Genomic DNA, 19,241 nt, shown 5'->3' with positions numbered 1-19,241 from the left:
TCCTTCCTCAGGGCCGGCCCAGTGCCATGATGGTGAAGTTCCTGCACTCTGCCTTGGCAGCCCAGGGTTCACAGGTTCGGATCCCAGGTGTGAACCTGGCATCACTCATCAGGCCACGCTGTGGTGGCATCTCACATAAAATAGAGGAAGATTGGCACAGACATTAGCTCAGCAATAATCTTCCTCAAGCAAAAAGAGGAAGATTGGTAACAGATGTTAGCTCAGGGCCAATCTTCCTCACCAAAAAAGAAAAACCAAACAAACAAACAAAAACATGTCCTGCCTCGTTTGCTCTCAGTGGGTTTCCAGGATGGGAAAGGGTTGTGATGAGCCATTCACAGTCTCACCCCAACCTCCTTGAGACCAAGGGAGGGACATAGACACGAAGTGTCACAAGGTAAAGTCTGAGACATGAATTAAAAAGAAAACTTTAAGCCAGTGGCTTCCTCAGCAACTATTAGAGAAGAGTCGGATGGAAGTGGGAGTGATTCTGAGAACTCAGATCACCTTCAGGTCAAAGTTATGGCCACTGTTGGACGACTTTCCCAGAGTCTAGGACAGAGCCAGAGAGCTCCTACGCTCAGTCAACACAAGTAAAGCAAACTACACTCCTCTGGGGAGGCCAGAGACCCCGGACCTGGACACCTCCCACTCCCTTACTTCCTGTTGGCTCTCAAGAAAGTGAGAATCAACATCTCTCTTGCCATGATGCCAAGCCATTGTCCGGTACCTTTGGAACTTTCTTGTGTAACATGAAGATAGCAATCCTTATTTATAAACCGAAGTGTACTGTTCTCTAATCCAGGGTTGTTGACCCCGTTTCAAATGTCAGACCTCTTTGAACAGCAGATAAAAGTTACATACCCATTTTACAAAAATGCATGCATACACCCACTAAGTTTCGTTTATCATTTTAGAGTTTTGAGAGACCCCCTGAACTCATGTGCCTCCTATGGGTTCAGAGACTCAGGTATTTAACTCCCGCTCTACACATTTTTTCTTCTCTTTCCGTATTGACTATCATCAATCAGACTCCCAGCATTTCATATTTTATTTTTTAAAAGTCTGCTGTGTAAGATAACACTCAATTCCCCTTTCATTGCCTTCCACTAAGGCCTGGCTTTCTAGACTTCAGAGCTGGGGCGAAAGAAGTCTTGTTTGGGGTTTGTTTCTCAGGGGGTGAGGGTTGTTTCCATTTCGTTTGCTTGGTTTTCCCTGTTTGGATGTTTTTCCTGATTGATAGCTGTTGGCAATAGGCTCTTCCGGCAGGCCGCGGCAGAGCTGGCAGTCAGTCCAAGGCAGCTTTCCTAAGATGGTGGCAGGCCAGTCCAGAGGCTTACAGTTGGGGTGATTTTTCAGTAGGAAGAGGGTGACCACTGCCTTCTGCCCATCACTTGCGTCAGGATGACTACGTCACCAGCTACCTCGATGGAATGTGATGCTTCTCATTCGTTGCTGCTTCTCCTACTGTGTCCTGTTCTAGAAGGTAATCTCACAACCAGATTCTTAGGCTTAAAGACAAAGGTGAACATGAGGGATAGTGAATAACCGAATTCTCATGCCCAGTCCCTACCGGAATGCCGTGCACTTAGACATAATCACAAAGCTGCAATGTCAGTCCTGATAAAATTGATTATTCAGTGCTGTCTGCCACATGCCATGCAACTTCTCAAGCAATTAACGTGAATTACCTCGTTTAATCTTCCCAACGGCCCTCTACAGTAGGGGCTGTTATTATCCACAGTTTACAGCTGAGGAAACAGAGGGTTACACCAGAGAATTTACCAGAAAAAGAAAAAAGAGAGAGAGAGAAAGAAAGGTTGAGCACTTCTTATACACTGTTAAATTCAGTCCTCACAATAAGAAGCCTGTATCCTGAGGAAACTGAAGCTCTCTAGACAGACTGACAGAATATTTGGAAGTTCATAATGCAGTGCCAGTAACACAGCCTGTCTTGACCTCATTTTAAGTGATGAACCTGAGGTCACAGAATTACGACAGCAGGCCTGGGACTCAGGTGTCCTGGCACCTTCCCACTCTACCACTGCTGACTCTGATGCAATCAGATGTCCTGGAACGTGTGTCTTCATTGGCTTCAGTATGATTGGGGACAGTGAACTTAAAATACGGAAAGATCAAAAGATTGTTCTACTCCTAATGATGTCAGATTAAAAGCCGCCCCTACCCGAGGTCATTTTAATTTTATTTTTATGTCTTTGTTTTCTTCCCCCTCCTTTGGTACTTTAGGCCCAACCTTCCTCAAATTATCAGTCTATTGCATGTAAGTGAAAAACACAGTCAAGGCATCAAGTTTCCCTTTGGATCCCTAGGTTACAACTTCCCTCGTAGTACCCAACTTTTCGTCCTCTCCAGTGTCAACATCCGCCCTTGGGATGGATCCAACAGAAGCCCTGAACCCCTTAGTGGGGATTTTGAAGCACAGCTACCCATCTCAGGGGCATCTGCGTTTCAACCTTAGCTCTAACAGTGGGTGAAACGGATGTCTTCTTGTGAAAGATATTTGACATATTAACTCTTCTGTTTGTGTGGGTAATACTTTGGGGGTCACTCAAGTCCTCCCGGGTCTTCTGAAATGAGCAGGCAAGCATCCAGTCCCTCCAGGTTGAGGTAAGAACTTCCTGAAAGGAATTTTCCCAGAGAGGCCCTGATTCTCATGAAAATGCGACTGTCCCCCTCCTTCCGGAACCACTGAATTCTTTTAGGGCACGCTGAAATTTTCTGCCTGGAAGAAGCGGTGAAATGGATTCGCTCACCAAGGGTTACGCTTAAGAAGAGAGTCTGGAAGTGACAGGGACTTCTAAAAACTATTTGGAAATTGTGTCTGCCTGGATTTATTTTCATTTATCAAATATTATTTTGCTACCATACCTAAGGTGGTGTAACTAATGTCTCCAATTGCGCTTCCCCACACCCTGGCCTTGTGCCCGCCAGCCCTGTGGGAGAAGGGCGTCAAGTGACATGGGCAAGACTGCTCTTTAATAGCCGGCATTATTTTATTAAGGAAAATTTGTATTGCCCTTTTTCCCTCTCAAATGTGCCAAATGGACAGATTTCGATTTTTCTTGGCCAAGGGAATTAAAGACCAGGGAAGTGGCTTTGCTCCCCCTCTGGCGCTTCCACCGCAAGTTCAGGAGGTGCCTGCTGAATCCAATCACTTTGAGCAGCTGAAATTTCAGGTTTGAATTTCATCTCAGAAATGCACAAAGCCTGGGACTCGGTGACAGTATCAGAGCGGGGGTGGTTGTCAGTTACCTGTTATTCTGTTTCGACTCACAGCCGGCCCAGGTGTCTTCCCCCCAGGTAAGGCGGGAGGCCCTGCTGAATGCCACATCTCTTTGTTGCATATTATCTTGTTAGTTAAGCTGTCAAGAAAGTTGCCAGTAAGGAGTTTGGGGGTAGAGGGACACACAGAGTTTAATCCAATTAAAACTTCACTGGCTTTTCCACATTCCTGGTATTCTGGCTCAAACTAGGAAGAATCTTTTCAGTGTGGGGGCGGCAAGGGGTACAAAACTTTATCTTAAATGTTTGTGTTGCAACAGGGCATGATGTAAAACGTAAAGCCACAGAGAGAGGATTTGTGGTGTGGGAGATAAAAAGAGCTCCCTTTTAACTGTTTTCTCAAAGGCCTTTAACCCAGTGCTGTTTTTGGTGTAAAAAGACTCACTGAGCAAACCAGGCAAGGAAGCTCTAGTAGCTTGCACCCAAGAAAGGTCTTTCCAGCAGATGTTTTGACCTGACTTCTAAGAAGGGTTTTGGTGATGCCAGGAAGATCTTTCTTTTGAGGGTAGAAGGAATCATGACTACAGCACTAGATGCCTTGGAATTAAAACTAACAAATGTGCTCAGATTTATATCTACGCCATCACATATTGACACATATTGACACAGATGGTATATTTTAGCACTAAATCTATTTTTCTTTGCTCACAATGGGAAACGTGCAGTGTGAGCTCACTTGACAGAATGGTTTCTGAATGAAATCTGTATTAGAAGCAAACTTATGCATGACGCAGTCTCAGAGCCCTGCAAATGTCTTCTGAGAGGACTAGCCAGAGTGAGCAAGAAGAGGGCTCTGTCCTCTCGGGAGGTGAATGAAAGGCGGAGGGCGCGAACATGGAGCATGCGCAGGTGAAGGACACAGAGGAGAAGGCCTGCTGGGAGGAAGACAACTGACTCTTTCAAAGACTACATTCCCATCTCAGTCTTACAGAAAGGATGTGCTTTACAAGAGAGCCTGATGCTTTCAGGAAATAACACTCTACGCTCTTTCAAAACCAGTTTTGTAACCTGGAAAAATGTCCAAGATATATGGATAACTGAGAAAAGCAAATGGAATTATATAGTTGCAGGAGTTAAAAATTTTACACACACTATGTATTTGTGCTTGTCTGATACAACGCTATTCATGTTGGCCATCTCTAGGGAATGGGAGTAGAGGAAGTAGAAAATTATTTTACATGCACACTTTTTTATAATTTAAGAAAACGAGTTCTAATAAAAGAACAGGAGAATGATGGTTGAAGGGCAGTAAGCCTACAGTTTTCTTACGGTGCTGAATGTTTCCTAAATACCAAGGCAGCCCTGTCTTCTCAGCACCATAGAATATTGTGCGGTTAATGGTTGGTATGAATTAATGTAACAACTAAACTGAAGTAATCTTTAAAAAAAAAAGTAAATTTTAGGTTTCATCTACCTAGAATGTCTTGTTAGAAAGGCTTCTTGATAACACTTTTATGAGAAAAGTGAAAAAATACCTTCTGGTAAGATTTATATTACTAGTGTGTTGAAGTGATTCTTAAATAGAAGAAAGATGACAGGTCCATTGGATAATCTAATTTTTAAATGATCTATTTCTCATACACAAGCGAAAGTCACAAGCTTTACATGTTGCTTATCATTTGCAGAGAGGGAGTGGTCCTGGGAACTCTCGAAGTCCATCCAGTCATCAATCATCAATGGATGGCTATAAAGATAGGCTTCTCAGAATTACCTGTGGATCCTCCCTGAGTATGAAGCAATAGAGATTGGATATGGAGGAATAGGAAGACAATATTTTAAAAATCTTTACAGATGAGCTTACTCCAAAGTTGTCATTTCTGCCCACTGGTGTCCCTGAATCTTTGACTAGGAACCTTCCCGTGTAGCTTTCTCTGATTTCTGCTTTTTGTTGTTGCTGTTGTTCTAATGAGTAGGGAGGAACAAGGAGCTCTGAGGGAAGGCGGCTGGAATCTGTGGGGAGTGATTTCAGAAGCAAGCTGTAAGGGAGAATAGGCCCAGGAGTGATTCCCCGTGATTAGCTAGAAGCAGTCTGGGGACCTTGCAAGGATCATGTATTCAGGTGAGACACTGTACATAGTCCAAGGCCAACGTGGTGTGGTGCAGTCTGAGGATAACCCTCAAATCTTCCCAGAAGATATGGCTGTCTGCTTCTCCATACACTGCCTCCATTCACACTAACTAGTCCAAGTCCTTCAAAATCTATGATTTGGGGGGCTGGCCCGGTGGCACAGCAGTTAGGTTCACACGTTCCACTGTGGCAGCCCGGGGTTCTCCAGTTCGGATCCTGGGTGTGGACATGGCACTGCTTGGCAGGCCATGATGTGGTGGGCATCCCACATATAAAGTAGAGGAAGATGGGCACCGGTGTTAGCTCAGGGCCAGTCTTCCTCAGCAAAACGAGGAGGATTGGCAGCAGATGTTAGCTTAGGGCTAATCTTCCTCAAAACAAGTCAAAACAAAACAAAGCAAAATCTATGAGTTGGGACTAAGACTGCTACAAAATTGTGTAGGCTTAACTGTTCCTTTATGCGCCAATTTGGCAGCACAATCGAATCACTTGGGGGAGATTTTAAAGATCCTGATGCCTTGACCACATCCTAGACCAGTAAATCCATCCCTCTCTTGGGTGAGACCCAAGCATTTGTGTTTTCTAAAGTTCCCCAGGTGGCTTGATGTGCAGCCACTGCTTTACAGCCCTTCTTGGTGAAGCTTTGCCCACAGCATGCCTGAAACCATGTGGGCATGAGTAGCCTCACATAGGATTCACCTCTGGAGTCGGTGTCCACATTTCCTGTGCCATGGACGAGCCTTTCAGTGAGTGAAACTGAGGAGTTCACATCTTCAAAGTTTATGGAATGGGAGGAGAATAACAGAATCTTATCAAGATGTCACCTCATTTCATTCTGCTACAGTTCTTCTTGTTTTCGTCTCTCTCCAGTTCAATATTAGTGTGGAGAAAGCAATCTCTGTGACCAGAGACACACAGCAAAGCTTTGTGAGGGGCACTTATCTGTGAAGTAACAACTTCCTGTTTTAGGACCTTCGTTAGCACAAGTAATCATGAGTTTCTTTATTATCCCAAAAAGTTGATCAAAAAGCCAAAGCACACAAAGAAATTTAGCAATTTTAGACTGTGAATGCTGCAAATATTTTAAACTTTGTTTATAAATTAATCAGGACTCTTTCCATTGTAAGTACTAGGAACTGAACTCGAAGTAGCTTCAGCAACAACGTGAAACAAAAAACAGCAACAATTTATTGGCTCATCCTGTGAATTGAAGCATGGCTTGATCCAGGTGCCCAAAAAAATATCAGACTTCTTTTTCCAACAGCATTCAGCTCTGTGTTCTTATTGTGCTCTGCATTTTCAAGCCTCTTCTTTCCAAGTGGAAAGAAAATGGCCCTTAGATGTTCAGTCTTCCATGGTCCCCCAAATCATTATCCCTGACCCACAGAAAGAACTCTTTACTTCCAGTATCCTCACAGCTCGTCTAACACAAGGACTAGGCCTCCTTTGGGATTTATCATTGTAGACAGAAAGATAGGGCCCTGTGATTGGCCAGGCCTGGATCACGTGACCACCTTGGCAAGGACAGGATGACACTGTGAATGGCAGTCCTGCCAGAACCACATGGGAGAGGAGCACACAGCTCATCCACAGAAGAAAAGCAGCACAGGCAGATATCCTGTGTCCACCATAGTACACATATGTGCCCTTACTCTATGTTTTTTCCCAAGAATATAACCATATAGAGAAACAAAACTACCTCTAATATTGTAATTAATCACTATCAAACAGGATATATTTTATAGGAAAATGTAACAGATGTTTGTTCAATCCATAAATATGCTTTCTCAATGCTGTACTGTGAGACACTAGATTGAATTTATATTTGCTTTAGAAATATCTTCTTGTGGACAATGGAGTAATTCCCATCAGAATAATGTGAATTATTACAGTCATTACAAAGAAAATCATCATTATAAAATAGATCTGGTAGAAATATGCTCCACTATTTTCTTATGTTTTTGCAAATTTCAAAAGTGCATAAAACATAAATTAACAGTGAATGAATAATTACAAAGCAATTATTTCTATAACTACCAATATAACCACCACTCAGGTCAAAACATATCACACTGCCAGCCCTCCAGGATCCCCCATGTGTCGCCCATCATTACATCATAACCCCTGCACTTTAGCTAGAAGTGATCCTTACCCTCATGTTTATGGTTACCACTTTCTTGCTTTCTTTATACTTTTACTACTGATGTAGGTGTCCCTAAAACTAAGGTAACTGTTTTTGAACTTTATATACATGGAATAATATATGTGTATTCTTTTTTTTTTTTTTTTTAAAGATTTTATTTTTTCCTTTTTCTCCCCAAAGCCCCCCCGGTACATAGTTGTGTATTCTTCGTTGTTCTTCGTTGTGGGTTCTTCTAGCCGTGGCATGCGGGACGCCGCCCCAGCGTGGTCCGACGAGCAGCGCCACGTCCGCGCCCAGGACCCGAACCAACGAAACACTGGGCCGCCTGCAGCGGAGCGCGCGAACCCAACCACTCGGCCACGGGGCCAGCCCATATACGTGTATTCTTTTATGTCTTGCTTCTTATGCTCAATTTGTTCACAAATGTTCATCCAAATTGTTGTAGATAATTTGTTTGCTTATTTTCATTGCTGTGTACTATTCCATTATATAAATATATCATAATTTATTTAATCAATTTTTGATAGATGTTTGGATCTTTTCCAGTTTGAGCTTTTATGAGCTATGCCATTATGAGCATTCCTATATGCGTACCCTGATATACTTTAACATATATCAGGATCACATGGAAAGTTCATTAAAATACGAAGCTCTGGGCCCCATGTCAGTTTCTGATTCAGTAGGCCTGGGATGGGGCCCAAGAATTTGCATTTCTAATAAGTCTCCAGAGAGGCCAATGCTGCTGGCCTGGGAAATATACTTTGAGAACCACCACTCTGGTCCCTGCCACTCAAAGTTGGTCCATGAACCAGCATCACAGGTATCACATAGGATGTAGTCAGAACTATAGAATTTCAGACTCTGTCTCAAACCTATTGAATTAGAATTTTAATTTTAACAAGATCCCCAGGTGTTTTGAATGCACATTAAAGTTTGAGAAAAATTGCTGTAGGTTATGTTTATCTTGAAGTGGATTTTTTTCTGGTTCATAGTAATAGGGCTATCTTTAACATTTCTAGATAATGTCAAACTTCTTTTTATAGCAGATTTGCAGTTTACACATCAATCACCAGAAATGTGTGTATTTTCAGATATTTTTCAAATTAGCTAAGAAAAAGACACAATAGTTTACTTTTTAACTTAAATAAAACTTCCAGAAATGTTTCTAACTTATCATCCATAAAACATTCTTTCCATTACCTTAAGTGGGTGAAAATGTTAATTAGGGAGAGTAAGCCCCTTAGTTATTTCATATACCTGCCTTTCAATTTAGAGAAAATTATGAGCTTTTAAAGACTTTTAAAAAACATTATAAAGTTATAGAGGATTCAAAATAATTTTCAAATACAATAAATAATTTCTCTTGGACAGGTGACATTAATCAAAGTGGTCATAACATAATTTTTAAAATATTTGAAATAACAGTAAGTTAAGTTTTAATCCTAAAAAAAACTACTGGGAAGCTTTGGAGAGCCTTTCAATTTTAATATGGAAATTTTCAAACAGAAGTGACGCAACCTTAACTTTTTTCTGTTTTCATAAGCTTTGTATGGTGAGCGTTCTGTGGCTTAGATCCCCATGCTTTGTTCAACTTCCATCTTATTAAATATTTGTGTTTATTTAAAATTTCCTTAACATAAGAATATTATTTTTCTGATGGTTTTAAAAGCTTGGTGGAGCAATCACATCTTTCTTTCATCCTTTTCTTTTAGATATACGGTTCAGATCTAATGAGTGCCATTGGCTTTTGCCACCATCTGTAGAAACGCCATTCAAATAACACATACAGTGGAGGGGAAAACACCATCACAAAGAGACTATGAGCAGTAAGGAAATATAAACATGAACCCCTTCCGGTATTCTTCTACATGATCTTGGATGTGCCCTAAATATACTTTATGGAAAAAAGACAATATGAAAACCTCATCCAAAACATTTTGTGTATTTATTTAAATGCAGAAATCTGAAACATTCATTTAATGTCTTTTTAATTGTACCAATAATATTATGGTAGTTTCCAATCTAATTAAAGGATAATTAAGTGTAGGATAATAGCTAAAAAGTATATCTGTCTTTTATAATATAATCACTTATGCTAATACGTTATAAATTGAAATAGCAGTAATATTGGAGACAAAAATAAGCTTGCTAGGGAACTCTGTAATAGCATACTATAACAATATCATTCCACATTGTAGATAGAAGAGGAAAACTTTGCTAATAAGAGCATTCTGGACGTTTTCATTTATGTGCTCATTCAAATGTTAGCACTTCACCACTCCCACCTCTCTGGGGTAAAAAGTCTAGTCCAAAAAATAAGCTCATTGGCGTTGTCCATTAAATCGATAGATTTTTTCTTTTTTACATGTATATTGGCTTCTCAGAGATTAGGTTTCAGTCTGACCAAGGGCAATGCAGTAACCACCAGTTGATCATTATCATGGTAATTGTGCACCAAGAACCATGCTCTGGCCGTTCCTGAAAGTGTGTTGTGATTCTACACACCACATGTACACATTACATGATGATGTTTGGCAAGAGTTTAGGGGGATTGATAAGGAGATGGTCATTGTTAGAAATTTAATCAGTGCAAGTTAACAGTAAGCAAGCACAGTACCACTTGTAACATTACAACTTGTAATGTTGCAGTGTCACTTTGTCTTCTATTTTGAGTGCAGTGACAACTCCAGCCCAATTAGCCCAAATTAAAAACAAGTACCAGGATCTAGGAGGAAGCGCATGCCCCACCTGTGTTTCACCTGCGCCCTCTGTAAGTACTCTCCGTTCTTAATGGCACTCACTCGGGACAAAATAGTGACTTCACAGACTGACTACTAATCCATGGTGTCCCATTCCCACATGGTGTGCTGTAAGAGCTACCATGAGGCTGGGATGATCAATAGGTCTACCATATCACATGAACCTTCTACCATTGCGTCTTTGAGATCCTTGTTAAGATATACATTATCAGAAGGTGGAGAAAGAGCATCACAGCATAGAACTTCTTAACACCTGTTTGCAAGAGAAGATGAATTCGGCAAATGGTAAGGTATGAGATATAAGGCAGACATTTTGAAGGGAATAAGAAACAGAAAATCTGAAGCAGATGGCACTGTCCAGATTGCCTTCCTCTCTAGGGAGTCTCATAATAACCATGGAAAAGGGTAGGTGTATATGAGAGCCCTGGGAAGTGTGGCGGGATAGAAAGGAGGCCCCTAAAGAGAAAGCAGAATACTAATGTAACCAATCTCACCACTCATTTACAGTCCTAATCTAAAACTACACTCATCTTGCAAGGATGAGATGTCGCAAGAAGTGGGATGGGAAGTTTTGATAGTTGGAAAATCCCTCCTGTGTGGGTTGCCAGATTCCAGGAGGTTTAGAAGATCAGAAAAACCTTTGACTCCATCTTTACCATTACGGAGACTTTGCTGAAAGGATTCCAAACATTTAAAAAAAATGATAAGTAAATAAATACCTTTGTGTGTTCTTCACGCTCTCACTTGGAACACTCCCACATCCTCAAACCTGATGACCCAAGCATCTTGGGTGACCACACCTGAGCAGTTTTCGTAGCATCAAAATCAGTAATAGTATTGCTATTACATGTGTGAGAGTTATACACACATATGGAGAGGAGGCAAGTTAGTTTGATTTAATAAGGTCTGAATCATGTTACATTGCATTGTGTTCAAATACATAAGACAAAGAGTAACTAAGACTAAACATTGTTCACCTCTCAAGAAGCGGCACTTTCAATCTCATGGTAACCAACAGACGACCACGTTATAATTAACAGTATTCATCTGTCTACAGTCTTATTTCTATTCTCAGTTTGATAGGAAAACACTTAAAATTTGAAGAATATGGAGAAAATTCAAACTTCAGCATCAGGAATTGTAAGAGATACCAAATCAATAAAACAATTCATAAGGTCTTATAAGTTTCTATTTTTAATAAGATATGACATTCCTAATTCATTTATTCTTTCTTCAGACACTAAAACATGGGAAAATTTTATCTTAACTTTAGTAACATCTGGAAGATAAATATTGAGTACATTCCATGAAACAAATGAGAGAGAACAACCAGCTAACAAATATTGGATGGCCATACTTGATGACTACCAAATAAAGTTTTATAAACACCTTCAAATATTTCTTAAAAAAGGAAAAGAGTGACCAGTGGTCAATCAACACTGGCCTCATGCAGATTGGATTGTAACAAATTATTTCGCAAAAGTAAAACACAAAGGAAAAGTCAAGACGAACAGTAAATAATCTAATATTGTTCCTGAGAGATTTCTTTGCAAGGAGATAATATTATTGGCCCACAATAGAGTAGTCACACCTGAAGTTTTCTTTCTTCTCATAAGGAATATTGACCTGGTTTGAAATTTATAAAGGAGGATCATAGCATGTCTATGTAGATGGTAGGTCCAGTAAACAGGTGGACATGCAGATCCAAGTTTGTCTCAGTGTAGTGTCTGTGCTCCAGATACATCCAAGTAGGACTGTCACCATGGAATTGCTGGCCACCGTGTCCTAGCTCAGTCATCAAACAGACACTAAACAATACAGCCTCTGTGGCAGGACATCATCAGTGGCGATTTATTTTTTAATTAGTTAGAACATATAAGGATGAATGCTAGAAACCAGAGAGAGGCCTTAGACATAAAATATTTGAGGCAGTTATTTGAGAGCTATAAATCTGAGAAAAATTAGCTTGCTAGGTGTGTAACCAATAACTGGGAATACAAATTTTATGGCCTGAGTTTCTGGGAGCATCAGTAATGCCTGACATTCAATGAGCAGGGTGATTGTCAACCTTTACCTGGTGGCTTGGTCTTATGGACAATTTAGGTAAATTCAGACTAGACTGTACACAAAGAGGTGCTGTCTCAGCACACGCCCAGCCCAGCCCAACCCTCTCTGTGCCATGTGATCACAGGCTGGAAGTGCTTTCTTTAGAATATCATTGCCTAACCTGTCTTTTGGTAGTCAGTGTACCTTATCAGCTAGTAATTGTAGGTACCTAAAACTCTCTATGCTTCACTACTTAGGCATAATGAGGTGGATTAAGGGTTGGAGAGCTGACTACTTACAAAGACCCTTAAATGGATTAGAACGTGTTATTTTCCTGTGCAAACGGCTTAGGCCACTTTAAAGACATTGTACTTATAATGCCATGGACTTACCAGATCTTTCATTCCTGACCTCAAAGCACTCTGCAAACACGCTTTCTCCATTTTGTAAAGATGAGAAGTGTGGAGCACAATCTAGGAAAATGGAAGCTCGAGTTTACAGTTCTCTAAGAGACCTTATAATTAGAATTGTTGCTTGCCCAATTCAGGTTACAAAAGAATAATAAAAGCTGTGCTGAGGGAAGTGAGTTTAAAAACTGAGTAATCTATATTAGTTGTCTAGTTGAATCAAATTCATATACTAACTATTCAGCACTGTATTGTTTTTGTCTAAATATACACATGGGCCAGTTGTTTCATAAAGTTTATTTTATTCTATGTGCAATCGCATAAGCTCATATAAAGACAGCAATTATTATAGTGCAACATATGAGAAAGTCTTAAGTAGACAAAGGTCCAGAGACATTTGGAGCCAGAGAGAGGGTCATTACTTACTGTCACTTTTTCTAAGGAGCCAGATAAGGTATGTATTCACTTTACAAATATTTATTGAGGTCCTACTATGTGCCAAGTACTGTTTTAGGTATTGCGGATAGAGTAGTGAAAGAAAAGACAAAATTCCTGCATTATTTGGGAAAAGGAAGGCCTTGGTTACAACCTGGAATGCTTTAATATTTACTGAAGTATAGGAGGAGAAAGCAGCAAAGGAGTTTGAAAACGAGTAGCCAGTGAGAGAGAGGTGAAACCAGGAAAGTAGAGTATCAGAGAATCAGAGAAAACAAAGCGCATCCAATAGGAGGGAATGGTAACTGATTCGAAAGCCGGGAAGGCCGTTGAGAGGAAGTAAAATAAAAAGAGAAGAGGCTGCCTGATTTGGCAACATGGATGCCGTTGGTGACTGTGATTAGCCCAGCCTCAGTGGAGACGTTGAGAAAGACTAATTTGAGTGGCTTGAGAAGAAAATATGAGGTAAGGAAGTGGATATGGTGACTACAGACAATATTTTCAGTAAGTTTTATAGTGAATGAGGAGCAAAGAAATGAGAGGTACATAGAGGGAGATGGAGGTGAACAGAGAAATGTTTTAAATTGGAGGTAAAATAGCTTATTTGCTGATGGATAAGATATAGTAGAGAAGGAGAAATTGATGACAGTTGCTAGAAGAAGACCTGAAGAATGTAAGATGGGGTAGAACCCTAAGCACAAGAATGAGGTTGGCCTTTGATGGGTGTAGACACGCCCATTCATAGTAAAAGAGAGCTAGCATTTGGGTATAGACATGGGTAGATTGGTAATTTCAAAAGTGCAAAGATGTGGAACCTGTTGACTTCTTTTTTGTTTTTTTCAATGAACTTTGAAGAAATGTTTTCCTCTAAGCATTGTGGTGTAGCATTTAGGAAAGCTGAAGAGAAAAACAATGATTTGAAAAGCATAAGCTCAGCCTTGTGGTCTAGTACTTTTCTTCAGCAATATCCAGCTGCATAAGTATAGGAAGTGGGGTTTGGGGTTTCATCAGGATTTCAGCTTTGCCAGGGAAAGCACCCATAAGGGAATGATTTTAAAGATAAACCTGGGATCTTACCAAGGTAAGAAAGCAAGAATCAGAAAAAAAATTATAGGGAGAAATTAGCGATGGCAATGGATCAGATACGCAGATGCAGTCAAAGAATTACTGGAGTTGTAGAGTAGGACACTGAAGACGAGATCTTGGAGGCGATGCGCTTATCAGTGTCAACAAGAATGTGGTGACTAAGTGACTAAGAAAAGGGCATCTAAGGTGCAGTGAGGAAAAGACTGATAGCAGCAAAGAGGCAAAAGAACAGATGGCCAAGGTGTGGAACTGGGTAGAATCTACAGACGGATCTTATAGGGTCTAAAGTCATTTATTATAGCACAATTTAAGCTGCTATAATAAAAAGCCCACAAAACATAGTGGCTTCATAAGAAAAAAATTTATTTCTCTCTCTCATAACAGCCCAGATGTGGGCAAGAAGACCAAGGAAGTAGGTTGCTGTGCTCCGTGAGGTCATTCAAAGATCCAAGGACTCTGCCTTATGGTTCTAGCATCTGGTGGTAGTCCTCATCCACATGGTCAAAGCTGGTTCATCATCATATCCAGGACGAAGAGAAAGTTAAGGGCAAGCTGCTTCTTCTAAAGGGAGTTGAACATACCATTTCTGCTCACACATAATTAACTGACCATATCTTAGCAATATGATCACACCTCAGTAGAGTGTGTAGTTGATTGGCTGCGTGCCTCAAAGGTTTCCATTCCTACAGGGAAGAAGAGGAGAAAGGACTCTAGGGGACAATTAGTATCTCTCCCACAAATGTTAAAGTCACCAAGAATAATGGTAAAGTGGTAATGGGTATATTACCTTGGAATTGAGATGTTTATTTCATAGAGATCAAGACAATTAATTTCTTTCATTATGAACAAAACTCATTTTTGAGCTCTTGCTCTGTGCCGATATATGAGCAGGGGATACGTACAAGATTCTAGCATGATCCTTAATCTTAAGGAGCTCGCACTCTTTTTCAGGGGAGCAGAGAAGCAAAATAAACAAAAACAAAAATAACTAGTGCGAGAAAGGGTTACCGACACTATGTCAGAATAACATATGTAATAAAGGGGGCACCCAAAAGGAAGACTGTTTGCATTTTCTCTGGCTCAGGTGGTTGCAGAGATGGGGGCAGGGAAGAATTCATGGAGGAGGTGGGGCAGAAGAGACATCAGTGTAATCACCCTTTACATTGTCATGTAGCTTTACCGGGCTCTGCAGTGCACAGAGTGCCTTCTCATTCACTTTCTTATATAATCTTGCAACCATTCTTTGAGCAGTGTACACCCCATATAATGCTGTACATTTTACAGATAAGTAAACTGAGGCTGAGTTACTTGCCCTAAGTCTCACAGGAAGTAAACAGCAAGGCTGGCGCTGGAGTCCAACCTCATGGCTTCTAAGCGCAGGGATCTTTCTAAGACGTCATGCTGGGGCTTATGAAGAGCAGACTTAGATGAATAAGACCTGGAGAGTGTGTGTGTGTGTGTGTGTGTGTGTGTGTGTGTCTAGGTTGCAATCATAAAAAAATAACTTGAAAAGCCATTGTTTATTAACTCTGTGGAAATAGGTCAATGCACAGCAGACCACACAAGATGGAATTTGGAAGAAGAGAGGAAGCAAGCCAGCTGCTGTATTATCCTCTCAATGGAGGCAATTTACAATTATATAAGGCACCATTCTCCTGAGGCATAGTACACCAAAATAGCCAAAAATGACATTACACAGCTTAAGCACTTACTTCTTCAGCCAACCTTGGCTCCCCAAAAGTTATGACTATTTCCAGAAATCTAATTCATCCTCCAAAAATAAGGTTTTGCCATTTGGAGGATACTCAAAAAGAACTAGAAAAACAATTTTGCAAAGAAGTTCCAAAGCTGTTGTTTTGAGCAATGGCAATGGCTTCATGCCAAATGCTTAACTTTCCAAGGTGCCCACCTGGAAGCAGACAATGTTCATTTGGGCAAATATCCTGCCATAGTTTAAAATGCAACCTCATTAATTTATTATCATACCTCAGAAATTGTGTCATTTATCTATCATCTTTAGAAGGTTATGTTACTTCTATTTGCTCGGGCAAAAAGAAAGAAGGAAGAACAGCTAGATCACAATATTTCTTGAATCTTACAGGCAGGAGAGTTGAAGCTGGATTCCACTTACTTCAGTCAATAAGCTTTACTGCTTCCAAAGTGTTAGACGCTGTAGCTCTGAGTAGAGAAAACAGACTTTTCTCTGTCTCTGTCTTTCTTTTTCCACGTCTTTTTAGGAAAGCAGTTTGCTGGCTTCATCAAGTCACAGAATTAGATGAGCTGGGCTGAGGCATTAGACATATAAACAAATGTGAGTGAAAAGGTGTTAAAAATTCTGTGCTGTTAGTATGCAGTTAGTATAATTGTACGCACGTAGGAGATTGGGAAGTTTATCCTTGGGATAAATCAAGAGCAGCTGAAGTGGAAACTTGAAAGGTGAGTAATTTTCATCAGGCACGTGGGGAGTTAGTGGGTGGGGAAGGAGAAAACCAGGACACAGGATCAGGGGAAGTAAAGCCTGCCCCCACCCTGAGCTCCCGGCTTACCGACGGCAGGCATTTTTGACACTCATCCTCTACAATTTACAGTCTGTGTGACAGATAGTGTCCAAACACCATAATTTTCATTTAAAGGCCTAAAAACATTCATGAATAGTATCATAATTCTATCATAAACTATGATACTCATGAGCTAGAAATGGCCAAATATTGACCTAGTGTTCACAAAGAAGAGAAAGTTAATGCTGGAAGGTGAAATTAGTTAACTTTACCTCAATTCGTGGCACAATTTTGGAGGAACCAACGGAAGGAGTGTGAGTTAGCTGAGCTTTGCAGAGAGCAGACCCTCCCAACCCCCTCAGTGTCCTTGGCTGGTCCTGGTCTCAGAGTTACTAGGCAAGGTGAGCATTGCTAGGCCAGGAAAATGTGGGAGACATTTTCAAATGCTTGCTAAAATAAAAAGCTACCATAATGTTTTTTCTTATTCTCTACAGAGAGGGTAGAAAAGACTGAAGGGAAAGGCACCAAGTAGGAAGACTAAGAGTAGATGAAACACTTTTCATTGATTGATAGTAACCTGAGAAGCCTTTAGATAGTCAAATAATGCAGTTCAGGACCATTTTTATTTGAGGTGTGGGGTACGTGAAATGGAGATCACTTAGAACCCTCAAACTTCCTTTGTAGTAAAGAGTCAATCCATCACAACTTTATTGCTCTAAGCAAGAGGGGAAAAAAATCCAAAAACTAAAAACTACATGGAGCACACAAGAGCATAACAGACAATTCTCAGGAAGGAAAAATGCTACAGGCTCGGCCCTGCTGACACTCTTTTCTCAGCTGATCTGTTACCTATAGGTCCATGCATAACGCTAACAGTTCACCAGGCTGTGACTATAACAGAGACAAGAGGATGTGTGGGTAGAAAATACGATTCTTCATGCAATTTAGAGACATCAGTGTTCTCATGCTTTCCAAAACCTCTAAATGGAAAGCACTAAATGCTAATTCATATCTAATTAAAAGTGCAAAACTCGCTACCCTAACATTAGGGTACTGTTTTCCCACTAATGTTTTCTCGTGGGGAAATTGTAGAGAATGCACTTGAATTAACATGTTCTTTTAGGATTTAAAGTTCAACGTGACTACCTAACATCACGAATGTCCTCTGAGATTCTGAGTCTGGGCTTCACTCTAGAGTCTGAGCCTCACGTGAAGATTTTATTAGATTCTGTTGTGCTGGAGTTATTTTATGATGTGTGCCTGTACATTGGCCTACCCTAAGAATTCCAAAATGTCTAAGAGCTCCTCTAGCTCAAAGGAAAATCAGAGATGGAGTTAATCCAAGATCATACAGCCAATGACGGGCAGTCAGAACATTTTTCTCTGCCCACATGAAGCTGCTTCTGAACAAAATTAAATTCTTCCCTTACTTAGGAACCACACTAAACCAACCAAAGTACGGGGTACGCAGTGTTTGGAAAGACCCAGCTCTAATGTCTGCTTCCCTTGACACGCTCTCTTTGCTCCAAGCACTTTCCACATCAGTGTTTTGTAGACCTTTGCTTGGGTGTTTTACTCTGCTGATACCACCACATTGTGAGCCCTTGAATGCAAATACCACATCTTCATTTTTATACCCACAGTGCCAAGTGCATCTTAGGCACTGAACAAAAGAGTGTAAATAAACACCAAATGCTCTATGACTTCATGGAAACTTGCACAACATGTGTCATGCCAAACTTGTGTTAATAATAACATTAATTAATATTTATTTGTATAACATTGCTGAAACCAAAGAATTAATGTTTTGCACTGAACTGCGGACCTCTCCCGGGCAGGGGCCACATCTTTATTTTTCTTTGCGTCTTCTCCAATACCTGGCACAATGCCCACTACCCAAAGTGTGTTTGTTCAATGAACGAATAAATGAAGATTTACTTCTCAAGTAAGTTCCAGGTACCCCTGTGGCCCCAGATCATCTCTTACATGAGATGTGTACCGGGGGTGCCTCACTTTGGTCCTAGCTTAAATTCTTGGCCAGAAAATGGTAGCATTTTCTGGGAGGTCACACACCTTGTTTTTACAGCAGTGTAGGCTTCAGCTTCTGCACCTCTTTATGTGCTCGAGGGTTTGGGAATCACCTGTTAATGCTTATAAAAGGGAGCCTTGCTTAGCCATAATCCTCTTGCTGTAACTCATTGGAGTGGAGGTTATTAAACAGGAATGGATATCTTCCAAGAAGATGTATGCTGCTGTATTTTCCAGAGCTCAAAGGGGAAGGTCAAGTCATTCAAATTTCTTTTATCCACTCACACATTTATTGAGCACCCACTATGCGCCAGGTGAGTGCTGAGGATGATAAACGGATTCTGCTGTCAAGGAACTCATAGTCAGATGGGGGAGAGAAGCCTATAAGTAGATAATTTAATATAATGCTATAATTGACTGCATAGACTTATGAACAAAAAGCACTTCTTGTCAATTACACCGGTTCAA

Source organism: Equus przewalskii, chromosome 19, assembly GCF_037783145.1.
Source record: "Equus przewalskii isolate Varuska chromosome 19, EquPr2, whole genome shotgun sequence".
In the NCBI taxonomy this organism is placed as follows: Eukaryota; Metazoa; Chordata; class Mammalia; order Perissodactyla; family Equidae; genus Equus; species Equus przewalskii.
This window is presented reverse-complemented; position numbering follows the sequence as displayed.